General features: G+C 51.9%; 15 non-coding genes and 3 pseudogenes across 15 annotated transcripts; all 18 read right to left on the reverse strand.

Moving 5' to 3' along the window:
• Positions 1 to 268: 268 nt before the first annotated feature.
• Positions 269 to 459, reverse strand: LOC147707251 (U2 spliceosomal RNA). Its single transcript, XR_015296984.1, has one exon. It is a non-coding gene; the product is annotated as a U2 spliceosomal RNA (small nuclear RNA).
• A 986-nt stretch (positions 460 to 1,445) lies between these two features.
• On the reverse strand, positions 1,446 to 1,642 carry LOC147707252 (U2 spliceosomal RNA). Its single transcript, XR_015297076.1, has one exon. It is a non-coding gene; the product is annotated as a U2 spliceosomal RNA (small nuclear RNA).
• Positions 1,643 to 3,267: 1,625 nt separating this feature from the next.
• LOC147707253 (U2 spliceosomal RNA) lies at positions 3,268 to 3,458 on the reverse strand. The gene has a single exon (XR_015296985.1). It is a non-coding gene; the product is annotated as a U2 spliceosomal RNA (small nuclear RNA).
• A 986-nt stretch (positions 3,459 to 4,444) lies between these two features.
• On the reverse strand, positions 4,445 to 4,635 carry LOC147707254 (U2 spliceosomal RNA). Its single transcript, XR_015296986.1, has one exon. It is a non-coding gene; the product is annotated as a U2 spliceosomal RNA (small nuclear RNA).
• Positions 4,636 to 5,621: 986 nt separating this feature from the next.
• On the reverse strand, positions 5,622 to 5,811 carry LOC147707255 (U2 spliceosomal RNA). The gene has a single exon (XR_015297085.1). It is a non-coding gene; the product is annotated as a U2 spliceosomal RNA (small nuclear RNA).
• A 1,614-nt stretch (positions 5,812 to 7,425) lies between these two features.
• Positions 7,426 to 7,600, reverse strand: LOC147707256 (U2 spliceosomal RNA; annotated as a pseudogene).
• Positions 7,601 to 10,176: 2,576 nt separating this feature from the next.
• LOC147707257 (U2 spliceosomal RNA) lies at positions 10,177 to 10,367 on the reverse strand. Its single transcript, XR_015296987.1, has one exon. It is a non-coding gene; the product is annotated as a U2 spliceosomal RNA (small nuclear RNA).
• Positions 10,368 to 11,357: 990 nt separating this feature from the next.
• LOC147707258 (U2 spliceosomal RNA) lies at positions 11,358 to 11,567 on the reverse strand (annotated as a pseudogene).
• Positions 11,568 to 13,192: 1,625 nt separating this feature from the next.
• On the reverse strand, positions 13,193 to 13,383 carry LOC147707259 (U2 spliceosomal RNA). Its single transcript, XR_015296988.1, has one exon. It is a non-coding gene; the product is annotated as a U2 spliceosomal RNA (small nuclear RNA).
• Positions 13,384 to 14,369: 986 nt separating this feature from the next.
• LOC147707260 (U2 spliceosomal RNA) lies at positions 14,370 to 14,566 on the reverse strand. The gene has a single exon (XR_015297077.1). It is a non-coding gene; the product is annotated as a U2 spliceosomal RNA (small nuclear RNA).
• Positions 14,567 to 16,191: 1,625 nt separating this feature from the next.
• LOC147707261 (U2 spliceosomal RNA) lies at positions 16,192 to 16,382 on the reverse strand. Its single transcript, XR_015296989.1, has one exon. It is a non-coding gene; the product is annotated as a U2 spliceosomal RNA (small nuclear RNA).
• A 986-nt stretch (positions 16,383 to 17,368) lies between these two features.
• Positions 17,369 to 17,559, reverse strand: LOC147707262 (U2 spliceosomal RNA). Its single transcript, XR_015296990.1, has one exon. It is a non-coding gene; the product is annotated as a U2 spliceosomal RNA (small nuclear RNA).
• Positions 17,560 to 18,545: 986 nt separating this feature from the next.
• On the reverse strand, positions 18,546 to 18,735 carry LOC147707263 (U2 spliceosomal RNA). The gene has a single exon (XR_015297086.1). It is a non-coding gene; the product is annotated as a U2 spliceosomal RNA (small nuclear RNA).
• A 1,614-nt stretch (positions 18,736 to 20,349) lies between these two features.
• On the reverse strand, positions 20,350 to 20,524 carry LOC147707264 (U2 spliceosomal RNA; annotated as a pseudogene).
• Positions 20,525 to 23,100: 2,576 nt separating this feature from the next.
• Positions 23,101 to 23,291, reverse strand: LOC147707265 (U2 spliceosomal RNA). Its single transcript, XR_015296991.1, has one exon. It is a non-coding gene; the product is annotated as a U2 spliceosomal RNA (small nuclear RNA).
• A 986-nt stretch (positions 23,292 to 24,277) lies between these two features.
• On the reverse strand, positions 24,278 to 24,468 carry LOC147707266 (U2 spliceosomal RNA). Its single transcript, XR_015296993.1, has one exon. It is a non-coding gene; the product is annotated as a U2 spliceosomal RNA (small nuclear RNA).
• A 986-nt stretch (positions 24,469 to 25,454) lies between these two features.
• On the reverse strand, positions 25,455 to 25,644 carry LOC147707267 (U2 spliceosomal RNA). The gene has a single exon (XR_015297087.1). It is a non-coding gene; the product is annotated as a U2 spliceosomal RNA (small nuclear RNA).
• Positions 25,645 to 27,258: 1,614 nt separating this feature from the next.
• LOC147707268 (U2 spliceosomal RNA) lies at positions 27,259 to 27,449 on the reverse strand. Its single transcript, XR_015296994.1, has one exon. It is a non-coding gene; the product is annotated as a U2 spliceosomal RNA (small nuclear RNA).
• Positions 27,450 to 27,688: the final 239 nt, after the last annotated feature.

Raw genomic sequence — 27,688 nt, forward strand, 5'->3', positions numbered from 1 at the left:
TTTGTCTCTTTTCAAAGTGCAGCGTCTGGATGGAGAAGGGGAAAAAAAACAAAGAAAATAAGTTGAAAAATAAATAAATAAATAACGCACGGCCGGGTGGCCGCAAAGTGGCAATTAAGTAAAATACATACATAATTAAGGCAAGACACAGTGACCACTTTGCTTTTATTCACAGGCAAACACAATAGCGCCACTTTACAGGGTTTGGTAGTGAAGCGCTACTTTCGTTTTCTCGTCTATTTTTCAACAGCATTGTTTTCCCCGGGTGGGGAAGTGCACCATTCCTGGAGGTACTGCAATACCAGGTTGATGCGTGGAGTGGACAGAGCAAGCTCCTATTCCATCTCCCTGTTCCAAAAATCAATTTAATATATGGTCCCCAGATAGAGGACGTATCAGATATTAAACTGATAAGAACAGATACTACACTTGATCTTAGCCAAAAGGCCGAGAAGCGATAACCAGAATGGTGGCAGAATTAACGCCTCCCGAAGAAATCTACCTTGGTCACCCGGACCGGGGTCTTCCCTCTCACCGTCGCTGGTCGCCCTTTCGCCTCTTTTTCTGACTCCCGGCAAGAGCTCAGCATGTGCCGGTGGAAAGGAGGCCCCGGCCTCAGGCTTTCCCCCGGCTCCCAGAGTCCTCCTCGGCTGTCGCCTCATTAGGCGTCACTTTGCATACCCACGTTGTCCTCTTTCTAGTATTTGCATGCCCCTCCCCTTCCTGCGCACTGCTTCCAGCCGGCTGGCCGGAAAGCCTGGCAGCCAGGGGATGCTGGGAATCAGGCCAGGAAGCCCTGGACAGCTCCCTGACCGGAAGTGGCCGGACCCTCGCCCTCGCTTGCCTGGGACACTGCTCCCCTGCAGCCTGAGGCCTATAGATAAGGCTTGGCCGTTCGTGGCCGTTCGGGGACGGGCGGGGCGGGCAGAGAAGGAAAAGGACTCTGTATTTTTCTTCTTGCTCAGAGAAGCCAAGGGCAGTGCCCACTTCTCGGCATGCCTGCCTGCCTGCCTGCTTCCCTCCCTCCCTCCCTCCCTCCCTCCCTCCCTCCCTCCCTCCCTCCCTCCATCCATCCATCCTTGTGACTTGCTGAGAACCTTCCTCCATTCGTTCCCCAGTGAAATGGATCCAAAAACCAATGAAACTCTGCTGCTGCAAAAACAGTCTTTTTCCCACGTTTGTCTCTTTTCAAAGTGCAGCGTCTGGATGGAGAAGGGGAAAAAAAACAAAGAAAATAAGTTGAAAAATAAATAAATAAATAACGCACGGCCGGGTGGCCGCAAAGTGGCAATTAAGTAAAATACATACATAATTAAGGCAAGACACAGTGACCACTTTGCTTTTATTCACAGGCAAACACAATAGCGCCACTTTACAGGGTTTGGTAGTGAAGCGCTACTTTCGTTTTCTCGTCTATTTTTCAACAGCATTGTTTTCCCCGGGTGGGGAAGTGCACCATTCCTGGAGGTACTGCAATACCAGGTTGATGCGTGGAGTGGACAGAGCAAGCTCCTATTCCATCTCCCTGTTCCAAAAATCAATTTAATATATGGTCCCCAGATAGAGGACGTATCAGATATTAAACTGATAAGAACAGATTTTTTTTTTTGTCCTACCCGTCACACCCTCAGTCAGCAGGTCTGGCCAGTCTGCCACACCCGCCGGCCTCGCCCTTCACCCGAGCCGTCTCGCCTGGCCTACTTGCCCAGGGGGTACTAGGCATGGCTTATCTTTTCAGCCAACCCCGGTCTGTCCTGCTACTACCTCCACCCAGCAGCCAACCAGCCCAGCTGAAAGCGGGGAACCAATCCGCAGACAGCCATTAGCTGGTTGGCCTTGTGCCGGTCGGACCTAGGAGGGTTCGCCTGGACAGGGGGGCGACTTAGCCTTCCAGCCATGCCGTTCGGCCCTGTCGTTCCATCCAAGGTCATCAGCCCGGGTGTCAGCCCAAGCCGGTTGGCACAGCAGCCCAGTCTCGCCTGCTGACCTACGTAAAAAATCACCATTCAGCCGGCCTGCCAGTCAGTCCCCACTGGGGTTCCTGCCCGACAGTCCAGCATGCCAGGCTACTAAAAACGTTATGACATTGCTGTCATATGCATTATGACATTTCTGTCATATTTCGTCACGATTCCGTCAGATTCCGTTCCGAATCTCATTTCACCGTGTTGGGAATATCATTGACCCACGAAGTTCAATGAAAACATCCCAACTGACCGCCCTCCCCTAGGGGAGGCAAGTGGTACTACACTTGATCTTAGCCAAAAGGCCGAGAAGCGATAACCAGAATGGTGGCAGAATTAACGCCTCCCGAAGAAATCTACCTTGGTCACCCGGACCGGGGTCTTCCCTCTCACCGTCGCTGGTCGCCCTTTCGCCTCTTTTTCTGACTCCCGGCAAGAGCTCAGCATGTGCCGGTGGAAAGGAGGCCCCGGCCTCAGGCTTTCCCCCGGCTCCCAGAGTCCTCCTCGGCTGTCGCCTCATTAGGCGTCACTTTGCATACCCACGTTGTCCTCTTTCTAGTATTTGCATGCCCCTCCCCTTCCTGCGCACTGCTTCCAGCCGGCTGGCCGGAAAGCCTGGCAGCCAGGGGATGCTGGGAATCAGGCCAGGAAGCCCTGGACAGCTCCCTGACCGGAAGTGGCCGGACCCTCGCCCTCGCTTGCCTGGGACACTGCTCCCCTGCAGCCTGAGGCCTATAGATAAGGCTTGGCCGTTCGTGGCCGTTCGGGGACGGGCGGGGCGGGCAGAGAAGGAAAAGGACTCTGTATTTTTCTTCTTGCTCAGAGAAGCCAAGGGCAGTGCCCACTTCTCGGCATGCCTGCCTGCCTGCCTGCTTCCCTCCCTCCCTCCCTCCCTCCCTCCCTCCCTCCCTCCCTCCCTCCCTCCATCCATCCATCCTTGTGACTTGCTGAGAACCTTCCTCCATTCGTTCCCCAGTGAAATGGATCCAAAAACCAATGAAACTCTGCTGCTGCAAAAACAGTCTTTTTCCCACGTTTGTCTCTTTTCAAAGTGCAGCGTCTGGATGGAGAAGGGGAAAAAAAACAAAGAAAATAAGTTGAAAAATAAATAAATAAATAACGCACGGCCGGGTGGCCGCAAAGTGGCAATTAAGTAAAATACATACATAATTAAGGCAAGACACAGTGACCACTTTGCTTTTATTCACAGGCAAACACAATAGCGCCACTTTACAGGGTTTGGTAGTGAAGCGCTACTTTCGTTTTCTCGTCTATTTTTCAACAGCATTGTTTTCCCCGGGTGGGGAAGTGCACCATTCCTGGAGGTACTGCAATACCAGGTTGATGCGTGGAGTGGACAGAGCAAGCTCCTATTCCATCTCCCTGTTCCAAAAATCAATTTAATATATGGTCCCCAGATAGAGGACGTATCAGATATTAAACTGATAAGAACAGATACTACACTTGATCTTAGCCAAAAGGCCGAGAAGCGATAACCAGAATGGTGGCAGAATTAACGCCTCCCGAAGAAATCTACCTTGGTCACCCGGACCGGGGTCTTCCCTCTCACCGTCGCTGGTCGCCCTTTCGCCTCTTTTTCTGACTCCCGGCAAGAGCTCAGCATGTGCCGGTGGAAAGGAGGCCCCGGCCTCAGGCTTTCCCCCGGCTCCCAGAGTCCTCCTCGGCTGTCGCCTCATTAGGCGTCACTTTGCATACCCACGTTGTCCTCTTTCTAGTATTTGCATGCCCCTCCCCTTCCTGCGCACTGCTTCCAGCCGGCTGGCCGGAAAGCCTGGCAGCCAGGGGATGCTGGGAATCAGGCCAGGAAGCCCTGGACAGCTCCCTGACCGGAAGTGGCCGGACCCTCGCCCTCGCTTGCCTGGGACACTGCTCCCCTGCAGCCTGAGGCCTATAGATAAGGCTTGGCCGTTCGTGGCCGTTCGGGGACGGGCGGGGCGGGCAGAGAAGGAAAAGGACTCTGTATTTTTCTTCTTGCTCAGAGAAGCCAAGGGCAGTGCCCACTTCTCGGCATGCCTGCCTGCCTGCCTGCTTCCCTCCCTCCCTCCCTCCCTCCCTCCCTCCCTCCCTCCCTCCCTCCCTCCCTCCATCCATCCTTGTGACTTGCTGAGAACCTTCCTCCATTCGTTCCCCAGTGAAATGGATCCAAAAACCAATGAAACTCTGCTGCTGCAAAAACAGTCTTTTTCCCACGTTTGTCTCTTTTCAAAGTGCAGCGTCTGGATGGAGAAGGGGAAAAAAAACAAAGAAAATAAGTTGAAAAATAAATAAATAAATAACGCACGGCCGGGTGGCCGCAAAGTGGCAATTAAGTAAAATACATACATAATTAAGGCAAGACACAGTGACCACTTTGCTTTTATTCACAGGCAAACACAATAGCGCCACTTTACAGGGTTTGGTAGTGAAGCGCTACTTTCGTTTTCTCGTCTATTTTTCAACAGCATTGTTTTCCCCGGGTGGGGAAGTGCACCATTCCTGGAGGTACTGCAATACCAGGTTGATGCGTGGAGTGGACAGAGCAAGCTCCTATTCCATCTCCCTGTTCCAAAAATCAATTTAATATATGGTCCCCAGATAGAGGACGTATCAGATATTAAACTGATAAGAACAGATACTACACTTGATCTTAGCCAAAAGGCCGAGAAGCGATAACCAGAATGGTGGCAGAATTAACGCCTCCCGAAGAAATCTACCTTGGTCACCCGGACCGGGGTCTTCCCTCTCACCGTCGCTGGTCGCCCTTTCGCCTCTTTTTCTGACTCCCGGCAAGAGCTCAGCATGTGCCGGTGGAAAGGAGGCCCCGGCCTCAGGCTTTCCCCCGGCTCCCAGAGTCCTCCTCGGCTGTCGCCTCATTAGGCGTCACTTTGCATACCCACGTTGTCCTCTTTCTAGTATTTGCATGCCCCTCCCCTTCCTGCGCACTGCTTCCAGCCGGCTGGCCGGAAAGCCTGGCAGCCAGGGGATGCTGGGAATCAGGCCAGGAAGCCCTGGACAGCTCCCTGACCGGAAGTGGCCGGACCCTCGCCCTCGCTTGCCTGGGACACTGCTCCCCTGCAGCCTGAGGCCTATAGATAAGGCTTGGCCGTTCGTGGCCGTTCGGGGACGGGCGGGGCGGGCAGAGAAGGAAAAGGACTCTGTATTTTTCTTCTTGCTCAGAGAAGCCAAGGGCAGTGCCCACTTCTCGGCATGCCTGCCTGCCTGCCTGCTTCCCTCCCTCCCTCCCTCCCTCCCTCCCTCCCTCCCTCCCTCCCTCCCTCCATCCATCCATCCTTGTGACTTGCTGAGAACCTTCCTCCATTCGTTCCCCAGTGAAATGGATCCAAAAACCAATGAAACTCTGCTGCTGCAAAAACAGTCTTTTTCCCACGTTTGTCTCTTTTCAAAGTGCAGCGTCTGGATGGAGAAGGGGAAAAAAAACAAAGAAAATAAGTTGAAAAATAAATAAATAAATAACGCACGGCCGGGTGGCCGCAAAGTGGCAATTAAGTAAAATACATACATAATTAAGGCAAGACACAGTGACCACTTTGCTTTTATTCACAGGCAAACACAATAGCGCCACTTTACAGGGTTTGGTAGTGAAGCGCTACTTTCGTTTTCTCGTCTATTTTTCAACAGCATTGTTTTCCCCGGGTGGGGAAGTGCACCATTCCTGGAGGTACTGCAATACCAGGTTGATGCGTGGAGTGGACAGAGCAAGCTCCTATTCCATCTCCCTGTTCCAAAAATCAATTTAATATATGGTCCCCAGATAGAGGACGTATCAGATATTAAACTGATAAGAACAGATTTTTTTTTTTTTCCTACCCGTCACACCCTCAGTTAGCAGGTCTGGCCAGTCTGCCACACCCGCCGGCCTCGCCCTTCACCCGAGCCGTCTCGCCTGGCCTACTTGCCCAGGGGGTACTAGGCATGGCTTATCTTTTCAGCCAACCCCGGTCTGTCCTGCTACTACCTCCACCCAGCAGCCAACCAGCCCAGCTGAAAGCGGGGAACCAATCCGCAGACAGCCATTAGCTGGTTGGCCTTGTGCCGGTCGGACCTAGGAGGGTTCGCCTGGACAGGGGGGCGACTTAGCCTTCCAGCCATGCCGTTCGGCCCTGTCGTTCCATCCAAGGTCATCAGCCCGGGTGTCAGCCCAAGCCGGTTGGCACAGCAGCCCAGTCTCGCCTGCTGACCTACGTAAAAAATCACCATTCAGCCGGCCTGCCAGTCAGTCCCCACTGGGGTTCCTGCCCGACAGTCCAGCATGCCAGGCTACTAAAAACGTTATGACATTTCTGTCATATTTCGTTCCGGTACCGGCCCCTTCCGTTCCGATTCCGAATCTCGTTTCACCTACTGGGAATATCATTGACCCACGAAGTCCAATGAAAACATCCCAACTGACCGCCCTCCCCTAGGGGAGGCAAGTGGTACTACACTTGATCTTAGCCAAAAGGCCGAGAAGCGATAACCAGAATGGTGGCAGAATTAACGCCTCCCGAAGAAATCTACCTTGGTCACCCGGACCGGGGTCTTCCCTCTCACCGTCGCTGGTCGCCCTTTCGCCTCTTTTTCTGACTCCCGGCAAGAGCTCAGCATGTGCCGGTGGAAAGGAGGCCCCGGCCTCAGGCTTTCCCCCGGCTCCCAGAGTCCTCCTCGGCTGTCGCCTCATTAGGCGTCACTTTGCATACCCACGTTGTCCTCTTTCTAGTATTTGCATGCCCCTCCCCTTCCTGCGCACTGCTTCCAGCCGGCTGGCCGGAAAGCCTGGCAGCCAGGGGATGCTGGGAATCAGGCCAGGAAGCCCTGGACAGCTCCCTGACCGGAAGTGGCCGGACCCTCGCCCTCGCTTGCCTGGGACACTGCTCCCCTGCAGCCTGAGGCCTATAGATAAGGCTTGGCCGTTCGTGGCCGTTCGGGGACGGGCGGGGCGGGCAGAGAAGGAAAAGGACTCTGTATTTTTCTTCTTGCTCAGAGAAGCCAAGGGCAGTGCCCACTTCTCGGCATGCCTGCCTGCCTGCCTGCTTCCCTCCCTCCCTCCCTCCCTCCCTCCCTCCCTCCCTCCCTCCCTCCCTCCATCCATCCATCCTTGTGACTTGCTGAGAACCTTCCTCCATTCGTTCCCCAGTGAAATGGATCCAAAAACCAATGAAACTCTGCTGCTGCAAAAACAGTCTTTTTCCCACGTTTGTCTCTTTTCAAAGTGCAGCGTCTGGATGGAGAAGGGGAAAAAAAACAAAGAAAATAAGTTGAAAAATAAATAAATAAATAACGCACGGCCGGGTGGCCGCAAAGTGGCAATTAAGTAAAATACATACATAATTAAGGCAAGACACAGTGACCACTTTGCTTTTATTCACAGGCAAACACAATAGCGCCACTTTACAGGGTTTGGTAGTGAAGCGCTACTTTCGTTTTCTCGTCTATTTTTCAACAGCATTGTTTTCCCCGGGTGGGGAAGTGCACCATTCCTGGAGGTACTGCAATACCAGGTTGATGCGTGGAGTGGACAGAGCAAGCTCCTATTCCATCTCCCTGTTCCAAAAATCAATTTAATATATGGTCCCCAGATAGAGGACGTATCAGATATTAAACTGATAAGAACAGATTTTTTTTTTTTGTAAAAATATACTTTATTTATAATTTTAGAGCTGCACAGTTACATATCAACCAGTCCCATAGGGTGGTATACATTTAACCTGTTTAGGTGGTGCACGCAGGCACTGACCTAACGGTTTTCCATCAAGATTTCTTGTACTTTTTCCCAAGGTACATTTTTTTAAGCTAAAATGTTTGTTCAAGTGACCCATTCTGCCCATTTCTTTTGTTTCCAAGTGACTTCTGCCTTTTGTTTACCCATGTGCTTAATATCAGAAAAGTAAAAGGTCATCATTTTGTCTAAACAGATATGTATTGTATCTTTTACCTCTAAGTTTTTATGTTTGAACAGAATTAGGTTCCTTGTTATCCATAGACTTTCCTTAGCTGCACATATTATTCTCCATAGGGTTCTGTCTTTATTTTTTGACACTGAAGACCCTAGGCCATACAAGATAATTTCATATGTAACAGGGTCTTGGTTTGTGATCCCTTTGATTAATTTACTTATTTTTGACCAAAAAACATTTGCAAAGACACAGTTCCAAAAAAAATGGACGATGGATTCATCCCCAGGGCAGTCTGTTCTGGGGCACTTTGCTGAGTTAGCCAGGCCTCTTCTGTGCTGGAAGGTTTTGACTGGCAAGGCGTTGTTGACGGCTAACCATGCAATGTCTTTTTGAGTGTTCGTGATGTCTGGGTGGTTAACTTTTTCCCATACTTTCTTAGAGAGGTCTTCTGACAAGTTGTTAACCATTTCCAGTTTCTCCAGTGTCACCAATTGCTTCTTCAGGGTTAGTCTGTTGGCCATGTCCTCTGGTTCTATTTCCAGTTCCTTCAGCATCTGTAAGAAGGGCTGGAGTACGGCGTAGAGTTTGTGTGGGAAGAATGCAACAGGCATCCTATTGTCTCTGGGTATGAGTTGGAATTTGTAGAAAATGTCTCCTGCTCCATATCTTATGTAGTGACCCGCCAGGTTTCTCATTTCCCTTATTGCAGTAAAACAATGACAGAAGTAATTCAAAAAGATATACATGTATAGGTTAGGTACATTTTTCCCCCCACTTTCTGTGTGTTTGTACATTATAGTTCTTTTCACTTTCTCCATTTTTGAGTTCCATAAGAAGGTGAATAAACTTTTTTGTAAAAGTCTCAAAGTCTCTTTGCATGGAGGAAAAATCATGGCCGAGTACAAGATGAGTGGGAGTATCACTGCCTTAGTCACCATGACTTTCCCCGTCATGGACAGTGATCTTGTTTTCCATAGGCCCAGCTTTTGGTTGATTTTTTGCTGGACTGGGGGCCAGTTGACCTGGCCTTCTGTATCCTCAGAAAACAGGATCCCTAAGATTTTGGTTGGTCTTCTGGTTGTCTTGACATCAAGCTTTGCCAAGTTATCCCATTTCCCAATAATGAGGCAGGTACTCTTGTCTATGTTTAGGGATAGACCTGACGCATGCGCAAATGTTTTGGAGTGTAGCAGGACTCTCTTAGCTGAAGAGGGGTCTGGGCATAGCACTGTCACGTCGTCCATATATGCAATGCATTTAGCCATCTTTCCTTTTGCCCCGGGTACGAAGACTCCTTTTATTATCTTGTCTTTTCTTAGCGTGGAGAGTAGTGGCTTGGTGGCAGAATTAACGCCTCCCGAAGAAATCTACCTTGGTCACCCGGACCGGGGTCTTCCCTCTCACCGTCGCTGGTCGCCCTTTCGCCTCTTTTTCTGACTCCCGGCAAGAGCTCAGCATGTGCCGGTGGAAAGGAGGCCCCGGCCTCAGGCTTTCCCCCGGCTCCCAGAGTCCTCCTCGGCTGTCGCCTCATTAGGCGTCACTTTGCATACCCACGTTGTCCTCTTTCTAGTATTTGCATGCCCCTCCCCTTCCTGCGCACTGCTTCCAGCCGGCTGGCCGGAAAGCCTGGCAGCCAGGGGATGCTGGGAATCAGGCCAGGAAGCCCTGGACAGCTCCCTGACCGGAAGTGGCCGGACCCTCGCCCTCGCTTGCCTGGGACACTGCTCCCCTGCAGCCTGAGGCCTATAGATAAGGCTTGGCCGTTCGTGGCCGTTCGGGGACGGGCGGGGCGGGCAGAGAAGGAAAAGGACTCTGTATTTTTCTTCTTGCTCAGAGAAGCCAAGGGCAGTGCCCACTTCTCGGCATGCCTGCCTGCCTGCCTGCTTCCCTCCCTCCCTCCCTCCCTCCCTCCCTCCCTCCCTCCCTCCCTCCCTCCCTCCATCCATCCATCCTTGTGACTTGCTGAGAACCTTCCTCCATTCGTTCCCCAGTGAAATGGATCCAAAAACCAATGAAACTCTGCTGCTGCAAAAACAGTCTTTTTCCCACGTTTGTCTCTTTTCAAAGTGCAGCGTCTGGATGGAGAAGGGGAAAAAAAACAAAGAAAATAAGTTGAAAAATAAATAAATAAATAACGCACGGCCGGGTGGCCGCAAAGTGGCAATTAAGTAAAATACATACATAATTAAGGCAAGACACAGTGACCACTTTGCTTTTATTCACAGGCAAACACAATAGCGCCACTTTACAGGGTTTGGTAGTGAAGCGCTACTTTCGTTTTCTCGTCTATTTTTCAACAGCATTGTTTTCCCCGGGTGGGGAAGTGCACCATTCCTGGAGGTACTGCAATACCAGGTTGATGCGTGGAGTGGACAGAGCAAGCTCCTATTCCATCTCCCTGTTCCAAAAATCAATTTAATATATGGTCCCCAGATAGAGGACGTATCAGATATTAAACTGATAAGAACAGATACTACACTTGATCTTAGCCAAAAGGCCGAGAAGCGATAACCAGAATGGTGGCAGAATTAACGCCTCCCGAAGAAATCTACCTTGGTCACCCGGACCGGGGTCTTCCCTCTCACCGTCGCTGGTCGCCCTTTCGCCTCTTTTTCTGACTCCCGGCAAGAGCTCAGCATGTGCCGGTGGAAAGGAGGCCCCGGCCTCAGGCTTTCCCCCGGCTCCCAGAGTCCTCCTCGGCTGTCGCCTCATTAGGCGTCACTTTGCATACCCACGTTGTCCTCTTTCTAGTATTTGCATGCCCCTCCCCTTCCTGCGCACTGCTTCCAGCCGGCTGGCCGGAAAGCCTGGCAGCCAGGGGATGCTGGGAATCAGGCCAGGAAGCCCTGGACAGCTCCCTGACCGGAAGTGGCCGGACCCTCGCCCTCGCTTGCCTGGGACACTGCTCCCCTGCAGCCTGAGGCCTATAGATAAGGCTTGGCCGTTCGTGGCCGTTCGGGGACGGGCGGGGCGGGCAGAGAAGGAAAAGGACTCTGTATTTTTCTTCTTGCTCAGAGAAGCCAAGGGCAGTGCCCACTTCTCGGCATGCCTGCCTGCCTGCCTGCTTCCCTCCCTCCCTCCCTCCCTCCCTCCCTCCCTCCCTCCCTCCCTCCCTCCCTCCATCCATCCATCCTTGTGACTTGCTGAGAACCTTCCTCCATTCGTTCCCCAGTGAAATGGATCCAAAAACCAATGAAACTCTGCTGCTGCAAAAACAGTCTTTTTCCCACGTTTGTCTCTTTTCAAAGTGCAGCGTCTGGATGGAGAAGGGGAAAAAAAACAAAGAAAATAAGTTGAAAAATAAATAAATAAATAACGCACGGCCGGGTGGCCGCAAAGTGGCAATTAAGTAAAATACATACATAATTAAGGCAAGACACAGTGACCACTTTGCTTTTATTCACAGGCAAACACAATAGCGCCACTTTACAGGGTTTGGTAGTGAAGCGCTACTTTCGTTTTCTCGTCTATTTTTCAACAGCATTGTTTTCCCCGGGTGGGGAAGTGCACCATTCCTGGAGGTACTGCAATACCAGGTTGATGCGTGGAGTGGACAGAGCAAGCTCCTATTCCATCTCCCTGTTCCAAAAATCAATTTAATATATGGTCCCCAGATAGAGGACGTATCAGATATTAAACTGATAAGAACAGATTTTTTTTTTTTTTTTTTTTTTTTGTCCTACCCGTCACACCCTCAGTCAGCAGGTCTGGCCAGTCTGCCACACCCGCCGGCCTCGCCCTTCACCCGAGCCGTTTCGCCTGGCCTACTTGCCCAGGGGGTACTAGGCATGGCTTATCTTTTCAGCCAACCCCGGTCTGTCCTGCTACTACCTCCACCCAGCAGCCAACCAGCCCAGCTGAAAGCGGGGAACCAATCCGCAGACAGCCATTAGCTGGTTGGCCTTGTGCCGGTCGGACCTAGGAGGGTTCGCCTGGACAGGGGGGCGACTTAGCCTTCCAGCCATGCCGTTCGGCCCTGTCGTTCCATCCAAGGTCATCAGCCCGGGTGTCAGCCCAAGCCGGTTGGCACAGCAGCCCAGTCTCGCCTGCTGACCTACGTAAAAAATCACCATTCAGCCGGCCTGCCAGTCAGTCCCCACTGGGGTTCCTGCCCGACAGTCCAGCATGCCAGGCTACTAAAAACGTTATGACATTGCTGTCATATGCATTATGACATTTCTGTCATATTTCGTCACGATTCCGTCAGATTCCGTTCCGAATCTCATTTCACCGTGTTGGGAATATCATTGACCCACGAAGTTCAATGAAAACATCCCAACTGACCGCCCTCCCCTAGGGGAGGCAAGTGGTACTACACTTGATCTTAGCCAAAAGGCCGAGAAGCGATAACCAGAATGGTGGCAGAATTAACGCCTCCCGAAGAAATCTACCTTGGTCACCCGGACCGGGGTCTTCCCTCTCACCGTCGCTGGTCGCCCTTTCGCCTCTTTTTCTGACTCCCGGCAAGAGCTCAGCATGTGCCGGTGGAAAGGAGGCCCCGGCCTCAGGCTTTCCCCCGGCTCCCAGAGTCCTCCTCGGCTGTCGCCTCATTAGGCGTCACTTTGCATACCCACGTTGTCCTCTTTCTAGTATTTGCATGCCCCTCCCCTTCCTGCGCACTGCTTCCAGCCGGCTGGCCGGAAAGCCTGGCAGCCAGGGGATGCTGGGAATCAGGCCAGGAAGCCCTGGACAGCTCCCTGACCGGAAGTGGCCGGACCCTCGCCCTCGCTTGCCTGGGACACTGCTCCCCTGCAGCCTGAGGCCTATAGATAAGGCTTGGCCGTTCGTGGCCGTTCGGGGACGGGCGGGGCGGGCAGAGAAGGAAAAGGACTCTGTATTTTTCTTCTTGCTCAGAGAAGCCAAGGGCAGTGCCCACTTCTCGGCATGCCTGCCTGCCTGCCTGCTTCCCTCCCTCCCTCCCTCCCTCCCTCCCTCCCTCCCTCCCTCCCTCCCTCCATCCATCCATCCTTGTGACTTGCTGAGAACCTTCCTCCATTCGTTCCCCAGTGAAATGGATCCAAAAACCAATGAAACTCTGCTGCTGCAAAAACAGTCTTTTTCCCACGTTTGTCTCTTTTCAAAGTGCAGCGTCTGGATGGAGAAGGGGAAAAAAAACAAAGAAAATAAGTTGAAAAATAAATAAATAAATAACGCACGGCCGGGTGGCCGCAAAGTGGCAATTAAGTAAAATACATACATAATTAAGGCAAGACACAGTGACCACTTTGCTTTTATTCACAGGCAAACACAATAGCGCCACTTTACAGGGTTTGGTAGTGAAGCGCTACTTTCGTTTTCTCGTCTATTTTTCAACAGCATTGTTTTCCCCGGGTGGGGAAGTGCACCATTCCTGGAGGTACTGCAATACCAGGTTGATGCGTGGAGTGGACAGAGCAAGCTCCTATTCCATCTCCCTGTTCCAAAAATCAATTTAATATATGGTCCCCAGATAGAGGACGTATCAGATATTAAACTGATAAGAACAGATACTACACTTGATCTTAGCCAAAAGGCCGAGAAGCGATAACCAGAATGGTGGCAGAATTAACGCCTCCCGAAGAAATCTACCTTGGTCACCCGGACCGGGGTCTTCCCTCTCACCGTCGCTGGTCGCCCTTTCGCCTCTTTTTCTGACTCCCGGCAAGAGCTCAGCATGTGCCGGTGGAAAGGAGGCCCCGGCCTCAGGCTTTCCCCCGGCTCCCAGAGTCCTCCTCGGCTGTCGCCTCATTAGGCGTCACTTTGCATACCCACGTTGTCCTCTTTCTAGTATTTGCATGCCCCTCCCCTTCCTGCGCACTGCTTCCAGCCGGCTGGCCGGAAAGCCTGGCAGCCAGGGGATGCTGGGAATCAGGCCAGGAAGCCCTGGACAGCTCCCTGACCGGAAGTGGCCGGACCCTCGCCCTCGCTTGCCTGGGACACTGCTCCCCTGCAGCCTGAGGCCTATAGATAAGGCTTGGCCGTTCGTGGCCGTTCGGGGACGGGCGGGGCGGGCAGAGAAGGAAAAGGACTCTGTATTTTTCTTCTTGCTCAGAGAAGCCAAGGGCAGTGCCCACTTCTCGGCATGCCTGCCTGCCTGCCTGCTTCCCTCCCTCCCTCCCTCCCTCCCTCCCTCCCTCCCTCCCTCCCTCCCTCCATCCATCCATCCTTGTGACTTGCTGAGAACCTTCCTCCATTCGTTCCCCAGTGAAATGGATCCAAAAACCAATGAAACTCTGCTGCTGCAAAAACAGTCTTTTTCCCACGTTTGTCTCTTTTCAAAGTGCAGCGTCTGGATGGAGAAGGGGAAAAAAAACAAAGAAAATAAGTTGAAAAATAAATAAATAAATAACGCACGGCCGGGTGGCCGCAAAGTGGCAATTAAGTAAAATACATACATAATTAAGGCAAGACACAGTGACCACTTTGCTTTTATTCACAGGCAAACACAATAGCGCCACTTTACAGGGTTTGGTAGTGAAGCGCTACTTTCGTTTTCTCGTCTATTTTTCAACAGCATTGTTTTCCCCGGGTGGGGAAGTGCACCATTCCTGGAGGTACTGCAATACCAGGTTGATGCGTGGAGTGGACAGAGCAAGCTCCTATTCCATCTCCCTGTTCCAAAAATCAATTTAATATATGGTCCCCAGATAGAGGACGTATCAGATATTAAACTGATAAGAACAGATTTTTTTTTTTGTCCTACCCGTCACACCCTCAGTCAGCAGGTCTGGCCAGTCTGCCACACCCGCCGGCCTCGCCCTTCACCCGAGCCGTCTCGCCTGGCCTACTTGCCCAGGGGGTACTAGGCATGGCTTATCTTTTCAGCCAACCCCGGTCTGTCCTGCTACTACCTCCACCCAGCAGCCAACCAGCCCAGCTGAAAGCGGGGAACCAATCCGCAGACAGCCATTAGCTGGTTGGCCTTGTGCCGGTCGGACCTAGGAGGGTTCGCCTGGACAGGGGGGCGACTTAGCCTTCCAGCCATGCCGTTCGGCCCTGTCGTTCCATCCAAGGTCATCAGCCCGGGTGTCAGCCCAAGCCGGTTGGCACAGCAGCCCAGTCTCGCCTGCTGACCTACGTAAAAAATCACCATTCAGCCGGCCTGCCAGTCAGTCCCCACTGGGGTTCCTGCCCGACAGTCCAGCATGCCAGGCTACTAAAAACGTTATGACATTGCTGTCATATGCATTATGACATTTCTGTCATATTTCGTCACGATTCCGTCAGATTCCGTTCCGAATCTCATTTCACCGTGTTGGGAATATCATTGACCCACGAAGTTCAATGAAAACATCCCAACTGACCGCCCTCCCCTAGGGGAGGCAAGTGGTACTACACTTGATCTTAGCCAAAAGGCCGAGAAGCGATAACCAGAATGGTGGCAGAATTAACGCCTCCCGAAGAAATCTACCTTGGTCACCCGGACCGGGGTCTTCCCTCTCACCGTCGCTGGTCGCCCTTTCGCCTCTTTTTCTGACTCCCGGCAAGAGCTCAGCATGTGCCGGTGGAAAGGAGGCCCCGGCCTCAGGCTTTCCCCCGGCTCCCAGAGTCCTCCTCGGCTGTCGCCTCATTAGGCGTCACTTTGCATACCCACGTTGTCCTCTTTCTAGTATTTGCATGCCCCTCCCCTTCCTGCGCACTGCTTCCAGCCGGCTGGCCGGAAAGCCTGGCAGCCAGGGGATGCTGGGAATCAGGCCAGGAAGCCCTGGACAGCTCCCTGACCGGAAGTGGCCGGACCCTCGCCCTCGCTTGCCTGGGACACTGCTCCCCTGCAGCCTGAGGCCTATAGATAAGGCTTGGCCGTTCGTGGCCGTTCGGGGACGGGCGGGGCGGGCAGAGAAGGAAAAGGACTCTGTATTTTTCTTCTTGCTCAGAGAAGCCAAGGGCAGTGCCCACTTCTCGGCATGCCTGCCTGCCTGCCTGCTTCCCTCCCTCCCTCCCTCCCTCCCTCCCTCCCTCCCTCCCTCCCTCCCTCCATCCATCCATCCTTGTGACTTGCTGAGAACCTTCCTCCATTCGTTCCCCAGTGAAATGGATCCAAAAACCAATGAAACTCTGCTGCTGCAAAAACAGTCTTTTTCCCACGTTTGTCTCTTTTCAAAGTGCAGCGTCTGGATGGAGAAGGGGAAAAAAAACAAAGAAAATAAGTTGAAAAATAAATAAATAAATAACGCACGGCCGGGTGGCCGCAAAGTGGCAATTAAGTAAAATACATACATAATTAAGGCAAGACACAGTGACCACTTTGCTTTTATTCACAGGCAAACACAATAGCGCCACTTTACAGGGTTTGGTAGTGAAGCGCTACTTTCGTTTTCTCGTCTATTTTTCAACAGCATTGTTTTCCCCGGGTGGGGAAGTGCACCATTCCTGGAGGTACTGCAATACCAGGTTGATGCGTGGAGTGGACAGAGCAAGCTCCTATTCCATCTCCCTGTTCCAAAAATCAATTTAATATATGGTCCCCAGATAGAGGACGTATCAGATATTAAACTGATAAGAACAGATACTACACTTGATCTTAGCCAAAAGGCCGAGAAGCGATAACCAGAATGGTGGCAGAATTAACGCCTCCCGAAGAAATCTACCTTGGTCACCCGGACCGGGGTCTTCCCTCTCACCGTCGCTGGTCGCCCTTTCGCCTCTTTTTCTGACTCCCGGCAAGAGCTCAGCATGTGCCGGTGGAAAGGAGGCCCCGGCCTCAGGCTTTCCCCCGGCTCCCAGAGTCCTCCTCGGCTGTCGCCTCATTAGGCGTCACTTTGCATACCCACGTTGTCCTCTTTCTAGTATTTGCATGCCCCTCCCCTTCCTGCGCACTGCTTCCAGCCGGCTGGCCGGAAAGCCTGGCAGCCAGGGGATGCTGGGAATCAGGCCAGGAAGCCCTGGACAGCTCCCTGACCGGAAGTGGCCGGACCCTCGCCCTCGCTTGCCTGGGACACTGCTCCCCTGCAGCCTGAGGCCTATAGATAAGGCTTGGCCGTTCGTGGCCGTTCGGGGACGGGCGGGGCGGGCAGAGAAGGAAAAGGACTCTGTATTTTTCTTCTTGCTCAGAGAAGCCAAGGGCAGTGCCCACTTCTCGGCATGCCTGCCTGCCTGCCTGCTTCCCTCCCTCCCTCCCTCCCTCCCTCCCTCCCTCCCTCCCTCCCTCCCTCCCTCCATCCATCCTTGTGACTTGCTGAGAACCTTCCTCCATTCGTTCCCCAGTGAAATGGATCCAAAAACCAATGAAACTCTGCTGCTGCAAAAACAGTCTTTTTCCCACGTTTGTCTCTTTTCAAAGTGCAGCGTCTGGATGGAGAAGGGGAAAAAAAACAAAGAAAATAAGTTGAAAAATAAATAAATAAATAACGCACGGCCGGGTGGCCGCAAAGTGGCAATTAAGTAAAATACATACATAATTAAGGCAAGACACAGTGACCACTTTGCTTTTATTCACAGGCAAACACAATAGCGCCACTTTACAGGGTTTGGTAGTGAAGCGCTACTTTCGTTTTCTCGTCTATTTTTCAACAGCATTGTTTTCCCCGGGTGGGGAAGTGCACCATTCCTGGAGGTACTGCAATACCAGGTTGATGCGTGGAGTGGACAGAGCAAGCTCCTATTCCATCTCCCTGTTCCAAAAATCAATTTAATATATGGTCCCCAGATAGAGGACGTATCAGATATTAAACTGATAAGAACAGATACTACACTTGATCTTAGCCAAAAGGCCGAGAAGCGATAACCAGAATGGTGGCAGAATTAACGCCTCCCGAAGAAATCTACCTTGGTCACCCGGACCGGGGTCTTCCCTCTCACCGTCGCTGGTCGCCCTTTCGCCTCTTTTTCTGACTCCCGGCAAGAGCTCAGCATGTGCCGGTGGAAAGGAGGCCCCGGCCTCAGGCTTTCCCCCGGCTCCCAGAGTCCTCCTCGGCTGTCGCCTCATTAGGCGTCACTTTGCATACCCACGTTGTCCTCTTTCTAGTATTTGCATGCCCCTCCCCTTCCTGCGCACTGCTTCCAGCCGGCTGGCCGGAAAGCCTGGCAGCCAGGGGATGCTGGGAATCAGGCCAGGAAGCCCTGGACAGCTCCCTGACCGGAAGTGGCCGGACCCTCGCCCTCGCTTGCCTGGGACACTGCTCCCCTGCAGCCTGAGGCCTATAGATAAGGCTTGGCCGTTCGTGGCCGTTCGGGGACGGGCGGGGCGGGCAGAGAAGGAAAAGGACTCTGTATTTTTCTTCTTGCTCAGAGAAGCCAAGGGCAGTGCCCACTTCTCGGCATGCCTGCCTGCCTGCCTGCTTCCCTCCCTCCCTCCCTCCCTCCCTCCCTCCCTCCCTCCCTCCCTCCCTCCATCCATCCATCCTTGTGACTTGCTGAGAACCTTCCTCCATTCGTTCCCCAGTGAAATGGATCCAAAAACCAATGAAACTCTGCTGCTGCAAAAACAGTCTTTTTCCCACGTTTGTCTCTTTTCAAAGTGCAGCGTCTGGATGGAGAAGGGGAAAAAAAACAAAGAAAATAAGTTGAAAAATAAATAAATAAATAACGCACGGCCGGGTGGCCGCAAAGTGGCAATTAAGTAAAATACATACATAATTAAGGCAAGACACAGTGACCACTTTGCTTTTATTCACAGGCAAACACAATAGCGCCACTTTACAGGGTTTGGTAGTGAAGCGCTACTTTCGTTTTCTCGTCTATTTTTCAACAGCATTGTTTTCCCCGGGTGGGGAAGTGCACCATTCCTGGAGGTACTGCAATACCAGGTTGATGCGTGGAGTGGACAGAGCAAGCTCCTATTCCATCTCCCTGTTCCAAAAATCAATTTAATATATGGTCCCCAGATAGAGGACGTATCAGATATTAAACTGATAAGAACAGATTTTTTTTTTTTTCCTACCCGTCACACCCTCAGTTAGCAGGTCTGGCCAGTCTGCCACACCCGCCGGCCTCGCCCTTCACCCGAGCCGTCTCGCCTGGCCTACTTGCCCAGGGGGTACTAGGCATGGCTTATCTTTTCAGCCAACCCCGGTCTGTCCTGCTACTACCTCCACCCAGCAGCCAACCAGCCCAGCTGAAAGCGGGGAACCAATCCGCAGACAGCCATTAGCTGGTTGGCCTTGTGCCGGTCGGACCTAGGAGGGTTCGCCTGGACAGGGGGGCGACTTAGCCTTCCAGCCATGCCGTTCGGCCCTGTCGTTCCATCCAAGGTCATCAGCCCGGGTGTCAGCCCAAGCCGGTTGGCACAGCAGCCCAGTCTCGCCTGCTGACCTACGTAAAAAATCACCATTCAGCCGGCCTGCCAGTCAGTCCCCACTGGGGTTCCTGCCCGACAGTCCAGCATGCCAGGCTACTAAAAACGTTATGACATTTCTGTCATATTTCGTTCCGGTACCGGCCCCTTCCGTTCCGATTCCGAATCTCGTTTCACCTACTGGGAATATCATTGACCCACGAAGTCCAATGAAAACATCCCAACTGACCGCCCTCCCCTAGGGGAGGCAAGTGGTACTACACTTGATCTTAGCCAAAAGGCCGAGAAGCGATAACCAGAATGGTGGCAGAATTAACGCCTCCCGAAGAAATCTACCTTGGTCACCCGGACCGGGGTCTTCCCTCTCACCGTCGCTGGTCGCCCTTTCGCCTCTTTTTCTGACTCCCGGCAAGAGCTCAGCATGTGCCGGTGGAAAGGAGGCCCCGGCCTCAGGCTTTCCCCCGGCTCCCAGAGTCCTCCTCGGCTGTCGCCTCATTAGGCGTCACTTTGCATACCCACGTTGTCCTCTTTCTAGTATTTGCATGCCCCTCCCCTTCCTGCGCACTGCTTCCAGCCGGCTGGCCGGAAAGCCTGGCAGCCAGGGGATGCTGGGAATCAGGCCAGGAAGCCCTGGACAGCTCCCTGACCGGAAGTGGCCGGACCCTCGCCCTCGCTTGCCTGGGACACTGCTCCCCTGCAGCCTGAGGCCTATAGATAAGGCTTGGCCGTTCGTGGCCGTTCGGGGACGGGCGGGGCGGGCAGAGAAGGAAAAGGACTCTGTATTTTTCTTCTTGCTCAGAGAAGCCAAGGGCAGTGCCCACTTCTCGGCATGCCTGCCTGCCTGCCTGCTTCCCTCCCTCCCTCCCTCCCTCCCTCCCTCCCTCCCTCCCTCCCTCCCTCCATCCATCCATCCTTGTGACTTGCTGAGAACCTTCCTCCATTCGTTCCCCAGTGAAATGGATCCAAAAACCAATGAAACTCTGCTGCTGCAAAAACAGTCTTTTTCCCACGTTTGTCTCTTTTCAAAGTGCAGCGTCTGGATGGAGAAGGGGAAAAAAAACAAAGAAAATAAGTTGAAAAATAAATAAATAAATAACGCACGGCCGGGTGGCCGCAAAGTGGCAATTAAGTAAAATACATACATAATTAAGGCAAGACACAGTGACCACTTTGCTTTTATTCACAGGCAAACACAATAGCGCCACTTTACAGGGTTTGGTAGTGAAGCGCTACTTTCGTTTTCTCGTCTATTTTTCAACAGCATTGTTTTCCCCGGGTGGGGAAGTGCACCATTCCTGGAGGTACTGCAATACCAGGTTGATGCGTGGAGTGGACAGAGCAAGCTCCTATTCCATCTCCCTGTTCCAAAAATCAATTTAATATATGGTCCCCAGATAGAGGACGTATCAGATATTAAACTGATAAGAACAGATTTTTTTTTTTTGTAAAAATATACTTTATTTATAATTTTAGAGCTGCACAGTTACATATCAACCAGTCCCATAGGGTGGTATACATTTAACCTGTTTAGGTGGTGCACGCAGGCACTGACCTAACGGTTTTCCATCAAGATTTCTTGTACTTTTTCCCAAGGTACATTTTTTTAAGCTAAAATGTTTGTTCAAGTGACCCATTCTGCCCATTTCTTTTGTTTCCAAGTGACTTCTGCCTTTTGTTTACCCATGTGCTTAATATCAGAAAAGTAAAAGGTCATCATTTTGTCTAAACAGATATGTATTGTATCTTTTACCTCTAAGTTTTTATGTTTGAACAGAATTAGGTTCCTTGTTATCCATAGACTTTCCTTAGCTGCACATATTATTCTCCATAGGGTTCTGTCTTTATTTTTTGACACTGAAGACCCTAGGCCATACAAGATAATTTCATATGTAACAGGGTCTTGGTTTGTGATCCCTTTGATTAATTTACTTATTTTTGACCAAAAAACATTTGCAAAGACACAGTTCCAAAAAAAATGGACGATGGATTCATCCCCAGGGCAGTCTGTTCTGGGGCACTTTGCTGAGTTAGCCAGGCCTCTTCTGTGCTGGAAGGTTTTGACTGGCAAGGCGTTGTTGACGGCTAACCATGCAATGTCTTTTTGAGTGTTCGTGATGTCTGGGTGGTTAACTTTTTCCCATACTTTCTTAGAGAGGTCTTCTGACAAGTTGTTAACCATTTCCAGTTTCTCCAGTGTCACCAATTGCTTCTTCAGGGTTAGTCTGTTGGCCATGTCCTCTGGTTCTATTTCCAGTTCCTTCAGCATCTGTAAGAAGGGCTGGAGTACGGCGTAGAGTTTGTGTGGGAAGAATGCAACAGGCATCCTATTGTCTCTGGGTATGAGTTGGAATTTGTAGAAAATGTCTCCTGCTCCATATCTTATGTAGTGACCCGCCAGGTTTCTCATTTCCCTTATTGCAGTAAAACAATGACAGAAGTAATTCAAAAAGATATACATGTATAGGTTAGGTACATTTTTCCCCCCACTTTCTGTGTGTTTGTACATTATAGTTCTTTTCACTTTCTCCATTTTTGAGTTCCATAAGAAGGTGAATAAACTTTTTTGTAAAAGTCTCAAAGTCTCTTTGCATGGAGGAAAAATCATGGCCGAGTACAAGATGAGTGGGAGTATCACTGCCTTAGTCACCATGACTTTCCCCGTCATGGACAGTGATCTTGTTTTCCATAGGCCCAGCTTTTGGTTGATTTTTTGCTGGACTGGGGGCCAGTTGACCTGGCCTTCTGTATCCTCAGAAAACAGGATCCCTAAGATTTTGGTTGGTCTTCTGGTTGTCTTGACATCAAGCTTTGCCAAGTTATCCCATTTCCCAATAATGAGGCAGGTACTCTTGTCTATGTTTAGGGATAGACCTGACGCATGCGCAAATGTTTTGGAGTGTAGCAGGACTCTCTTAGCTGAAGAGGGGTCTGGGCATAGCACTGTCACGTCGTCCATATATGCAATGCATTTAGCCATCTTTCCTTTTGCCCCGGGTACGAAGACTCCTTTTATTATCTTGTCTTTTCTTAGCGTGGAGAGTAGTGGCTTGGTGGCAGAATTAACGCCTCCCGAAGAAATCTACCTTGGTCACCCGGACCGGGGTCTTCCCTCTCACCGTCGCTGGTCGCCCTTTCGCCTCTTTTTCTGACTCCCGGCAAGAGCTCAGCATGTGCCGGTGGAAAGGAGGCCCCGGCCTCAGGCTTTCCCCCGGCTCCCAGAGTCCTCCTCGGCTGTCGCCTCATTAGGCGTCACTTTGCATACCCACGTTGTCCTCTTTCTAGTATTTGCATGCCCCTCCCCTTCCTGCGCACTGCTTCCAGCCGGCTGGCCGGAAAGCCTGGCAGCCAGGGGATGCTGGGAATCAGGCCAGGAAGCCCTGGACAGCTCCCTGACCGGAAGTGGCCGGACCCTCGCCCTCGCTTGCCTGGGACACTGCTCCCCTGCAGCCTGAGGCCTATAGATAAGGCTTGGCCGTTCGTGGCCGTTCGGGGACGGGCGGGGCGGGCAGAGAAGGAAAAGGACTCTGTATTTTTCTTCTTGCTCAGAGAAGCCAAGGGCAGTGCCCACTTCTCGGCATGCCTGCCTGCCTGCCTGCTTCCCTCCCTCCCTCCCTCCCTCCCTCCCTCCCTCCCTCCCTCCCTCCCTCCCTCCATCCATCCATCCTTGTGACTTGCTGAGAACCTTCCTCCATTCGTTCCCCAGTGAAATGGATCCAAAAACCAATGAAACTCTGCTGCTGCAAAAACAGTCTTTTTCCCACGTTTGTCTCTTTTCAAAGTGCAGCGTCTGGATGGAGAAGGGGAAAAAAAACAAAGAAAATAAGTTGAAAAATAAATAAATAAATAACGCACGGCCGGGTGGCCGCAAAGTGGCAATTAAGTAAAATACATACATAATTAAGGCAAGACACAGTGACCACTTTGCTTTTATTCACAGGCAAACACAATAGCGCCACTTTACAGGGTTTGGTAGTGAAGCGCTACTTTCGTTTTCTCGTCTATTTTTCAACAGCATTGTTTTCCCCGGGTGGGGAAGTGCACCATTCCTGGAGGTACTGCAATACCAGGTTGATGCGTGGAGTGGACAGAGCAAGCTCCTATTCCATCTCCCTGTTCCAAAAATCAATTTAATATATGGTCCCCAGATAGAGGACGTATCAGATATTAAACTGATAAGAACAGATACTACACTTGATCTTAGCCAAAAGGCCGAGAAGCGATAACCAGAATGGTGGCAGAATTAACGCCTCCCGAAGAAATCTACCTTGGTCACCCGGACCGGGGTCTTCCCTCTCACCGTCGCTGGTCGCCCTTTCGCCTCTTTTTCTGACTCCCGGCAAGAGCTCAGCATGTGCCGGTGGAAAGGAGGCCCCGGCCTCAGGCTTTCCCCCGGCTCCCAGAGTCCTCCTCGGCTGTCGCCTCATTAGGCGTCACTTTGCATACCCACGTTGTCCTCTTTCTAGTATTTGCATGCCCCTCCCCTTCCTGCGCACTGCTTCCAGCCGGCTGGCCGGAAAGCCTGGCAGCCAGGGGATGCTGGGAATCAGGCCAGGAAGCCCTGGACAGCTCCCTGACCGGAAGTGGCCGGACCCTCGCCCTCGCTTGCCTGGGACACTGCTCCCCTGCAGCCTGAGGCCTATAGATAAGGCTTGGCCGTTCGTGGCCGTTCGGGGACGGGCGGGGCGGGCAGAGAAGGAAAAGGACTCTGTATTTTTCTTCTTGCTCAGAGAAGCCAAGGGCAGTGCCCACTTCTCGGCATGCCTGCCTGCCTGCCTGCTTCCCTCCCTCCCTCCCTCCCTCCCTCCCTCCCTCCCTCCCTCCCTCCCTCCCTCCATCCATCCTTGTGACTTGCTGAGAACCTTCCTCCATTCGTTCCCCAGTGAAATGGATCCAAAAACCAATGAAACTCTGCTGCTGCAAAAACAGTCTTTTTCCCACGTTTGTCTCTTTTCAAAGTGCAGCGTCTGGATGGAGAAGGGGAAAAAAAACAAAGAAAATAAGTTGAAAAATAAATAAATAAATAACGCACGGCCGGGTGGCCGCAAAGTGGCAATTAAGTAAAATACATACATAATTAAGGCAAGACACAGTGACCACTTTGCTTTTATTCACAGGCAAACACAATAGCGCCACTTTACAGGGTTTGGTAGTGAAGCGCTACTTTCGTTTTCTCGTCTATTTTTCAACAGCATTGTTTTCCCCGGGTGGGGAAGTGCACCATTCCTGGAGGTACTGCAATACCAGGTTGATGCGTGGAGTGGACAGAGCAAGCTCCTATTCCATCTCCCTGTTCCAAAAATCAATTTAATATATGGTCCCCAGATAGAGGACGTATCAGATATTAAACTGATAAGAACAGATACTACACTTGATCTTAGCCAAAAGGCCGAGAAGCGATAACCAGAATGGTGGCAGAATTAACGCCTCCCGAAGAAATCTACCTTGGTCACCCGGACCGGGGTCTTCCCTCTCACCGTCGCTGGTCGCCCTTTCGCCTCTTTTTCTGACTCCCGGCAAGAGCTCAGCATGTGCCGGTGGAAAGGAGGCCCCGGCCTCAGGCTTTCCCCCGGCTCCCAGAGTCCTCCTCGGCTGTCGCCTCATTAGGCGTCACTTTGCATACCCACGTTGTCCTCTTTCTAGTATTTGCATGCCCCTCCCCTTCCTGCGCACTGCTTCCAGCCGGCTGGCCGGAAAGCCTGGCAGCCAGGGGATGCTGGGAATCAGGCCAGGAAGCCCTGGACAGCTCCCTGACCGGAAGTGGCCGGACCCTCGCCCTCGCTTGCCTGGGACACTGCTCCCCTGCAGCCTGAGGCCTATAGATAAGGCTTGGCCGTTCGTGGCCGTTCGGGGACGGGCGGGGCGGGCAGAGAAGGAAAAGGACTCTGTATTTTTCTTCTTGCTCAGAGAAGCCAAGGGCAGTGCCCACTTCTCGGCATGCCTGCCTGCCTGCCTGCTTCCCTCCCTCCCTCCCTCCCTCCCTCCCTCCCTCCCTCCCTCCCTCCCTCCATCCATCCATCCTTGTGACTTGCTGAGAACCTTCCTCCATTCGTTCCCCAGTGAAATGGATCCAAAAACCAATGAAACTCTGCTGCTGCAAAAACAGTCTTTTTCCCACGTTTGTCTCTTTTCAAAGTGCAGCGTCTGGATGGAGAAGGGGAAAAAAAACAAAGAAAATAAGTTGAAAAATAAATAAATAAATAACGCACGGCCGGGTGGCCGCAAAGTGGCAATTAAGTAAAATACATACATAATTAAGGCAAGACACAGTGACCACTTTGCTTTTATTCACAGGCAAACACAATAGCGCCACTTTACAGGGTTTGGTAGTGAAGCGCTACTTTCGTTTTCTCGTCTATTTTTCAACAGCATTGTTTTCCCCGGGTGGGGAAGTGCACCATTCCTGGAGGTACTGCAATACCAGGTTGATGCGTGGAGTGGACAGAGCAAGCTCCTATTCCATCTCCCTGTTCCAAAAATCAATTTAATATATGGTCCCCAGATAGAGGACGTATCAGATATTAAACTGATAAGAACAGATTTTTTTTTTTTTCCTACCCGTCACACCCTCAGTTAGCAGGTCTGGCCAGTCTGCCACACCCGCCGGCCTCGCCCTTCACCCGAGCCGTCTCGCCTGGCCTACTTGCCCAGGGGGTACTAGGCATGGCTTATCTTTTCAGCCAACCCCGGTCTGTCCTGCTACTACCTCCACCCAGCAGCCAACCAGCCCAGCTGAAAGCGGGGAACCAATCCGCAGACAGCCATTAGCTGGTTGGCCTTGTGCCGGTCGGACCTAGGAGGGTTCGCCTGGACAGGGGGGCGACTTAGCCTTCCAGCCATGCCGTTCGGCCCTGTCGTTCCATCCAAGGTCATCAGCCCGGGTGTCAGCCCAAGCCGGTTGGCACAGCAGCCCAGTCTCGCCTGCTGACCTACGTAAAAAATCACCATTCAGCCGGCCTGCCAGTCAGTCCCCACTGGGGTTCCTGCCCGACAGTCCAGCATGCCAGGCTACTAAAAACGTTATGACATTTCTGTCATATTTCGTTCCGGTACCGGCCCCTTCCGTTCCGATTCCGAATCTCGTTTCACCTACTGGGAATATCATTGACCCACGAAGTCCAATGAAAACATCCCAACTGACCGCCCTCCCCTAGGGGAGGCAAGTGGTACTACACTTGATCTTAGCCAAAAGGCCGAGAAGCGATAACCAGAATGGTGGCAGAATTAACGCCTCCCGAAGAAATCTACCTTGGTCACCCGGACCGGGGTCTTCCCTCTCACCGTCGCTGGTCGCCCTTTCGCCTCTTTTTCTGACTCCCGGCAAGAGCTCAGCATGTGCCGGTGGAAAGGAGGCCCCGGCCTCAGGCTTTCCCCCGGCTCCCAGAGTCCTCCTCGGCTGTCGCCTCATTAGGCGTCACTTTGCATACCCACGTTGTCCTCTTTCTAGTATTTGCATGCCCCTCCCCTTCCTGCGCACTGCTTCCAGCCGGCTGGCCGGAAAGCCTGGCAGCCAGGGGATGCTGGGAATCAGGCCAGGAAGCCCTGGACAGCTCCCTGACCGGAAGTGGCCGGACCCTCGCCCTCGCTTGCCTGGGACACTGCTCCCCTGCAGCCTGAGGCCTATAGATAAGGCTTGGCCGTTCGTGGCCGTTCGGGGACGGGCGGGGCGGGCAGAGAAGGAAAAGGACTCTGTATTTTTCTTCTTGCTCAGAGAAGCCAAGGGCAGTGCCCACTTCTCGGCATGCCTGCCTGCCTGCCTGCTTCCCTCCCTCCCTCCCTCCCTCCCTCCCTCCCTCCCTCCCTCCCTCCCTCCATCCATCCATCCTTGTGACTTGCTGAGAACCTTCCTCCATTCGTTCCCCAGTGAAATGGATCCAAAAACCAATGAAACTCTGCTGCTGCAAAAACAGTCTTTTTCCCACGTTTGTCTCTTTTCAAAGTGCAGCGTCTGGATGGAGAAGGGGAAAAAAAACAAAGAAAATAAGTTGAAAAATAAATAAATAAATAACGCACGGCCGGGTGGCCGCAAAGTGGCAATTAAGTAAAATACATACATAATTAAGGCAAGACACAGTGACCACTTTGCTTTTATTCACAGGCAAACACAATAGCGCCACTTTACAGGGTTTGGTAGTGAAGCGCTACTTTCGTTTTCTCGTCTATTTTTCAACAGCATTGTTTTCCCCGGGTGGGGAAGTGCACCATTCCTGGAGGTACTGCAATACCAGGTTGATGCGTGGAGTGGACAGAGCAAGCTCCTATTCCATCTCCCTGTTCCAAAAATCAATTTAATATATGGTCCCCAGATAGAGGACGTATCAGATATTAAACTGATAAGAACAGATACTACACTTGATCTTAGCCAAAAGGCCGAGAAGCGATAACCAGAATGGTGGCAGAATTAACGCCTCCCGAAGAAATCTACCTCATTTAACCTGTTTAGGTGGTGCACGCAGGCACTGACCTAACGGTTTTCCATCAAGATTTCTTGTACTTTTTCCCAAGGTACATTTTTTTAAGCTAAAATGTTTGTTCAAGTGACCCATTCTGCCCATTTCTTTTGTTTCCAAGTGACTTCTGCCTTTTGTTTACCCATGTGCTTAATATCAGAAAAGTAAAAG

This window comes from Lissotriton vulgaris, chromosome 6, assembly GCF_964263255.1.
Source record: "Lissotriton vulgaris chromosome 6, aLisVul1.2, whole genome shotgun sequence".
Lineage (NCBI taxonomy): Eukaryota > Metazoa > Chordata > Amphibia > Caudata > Salamandridae > Lissotriton > Lissotriton vulgaris.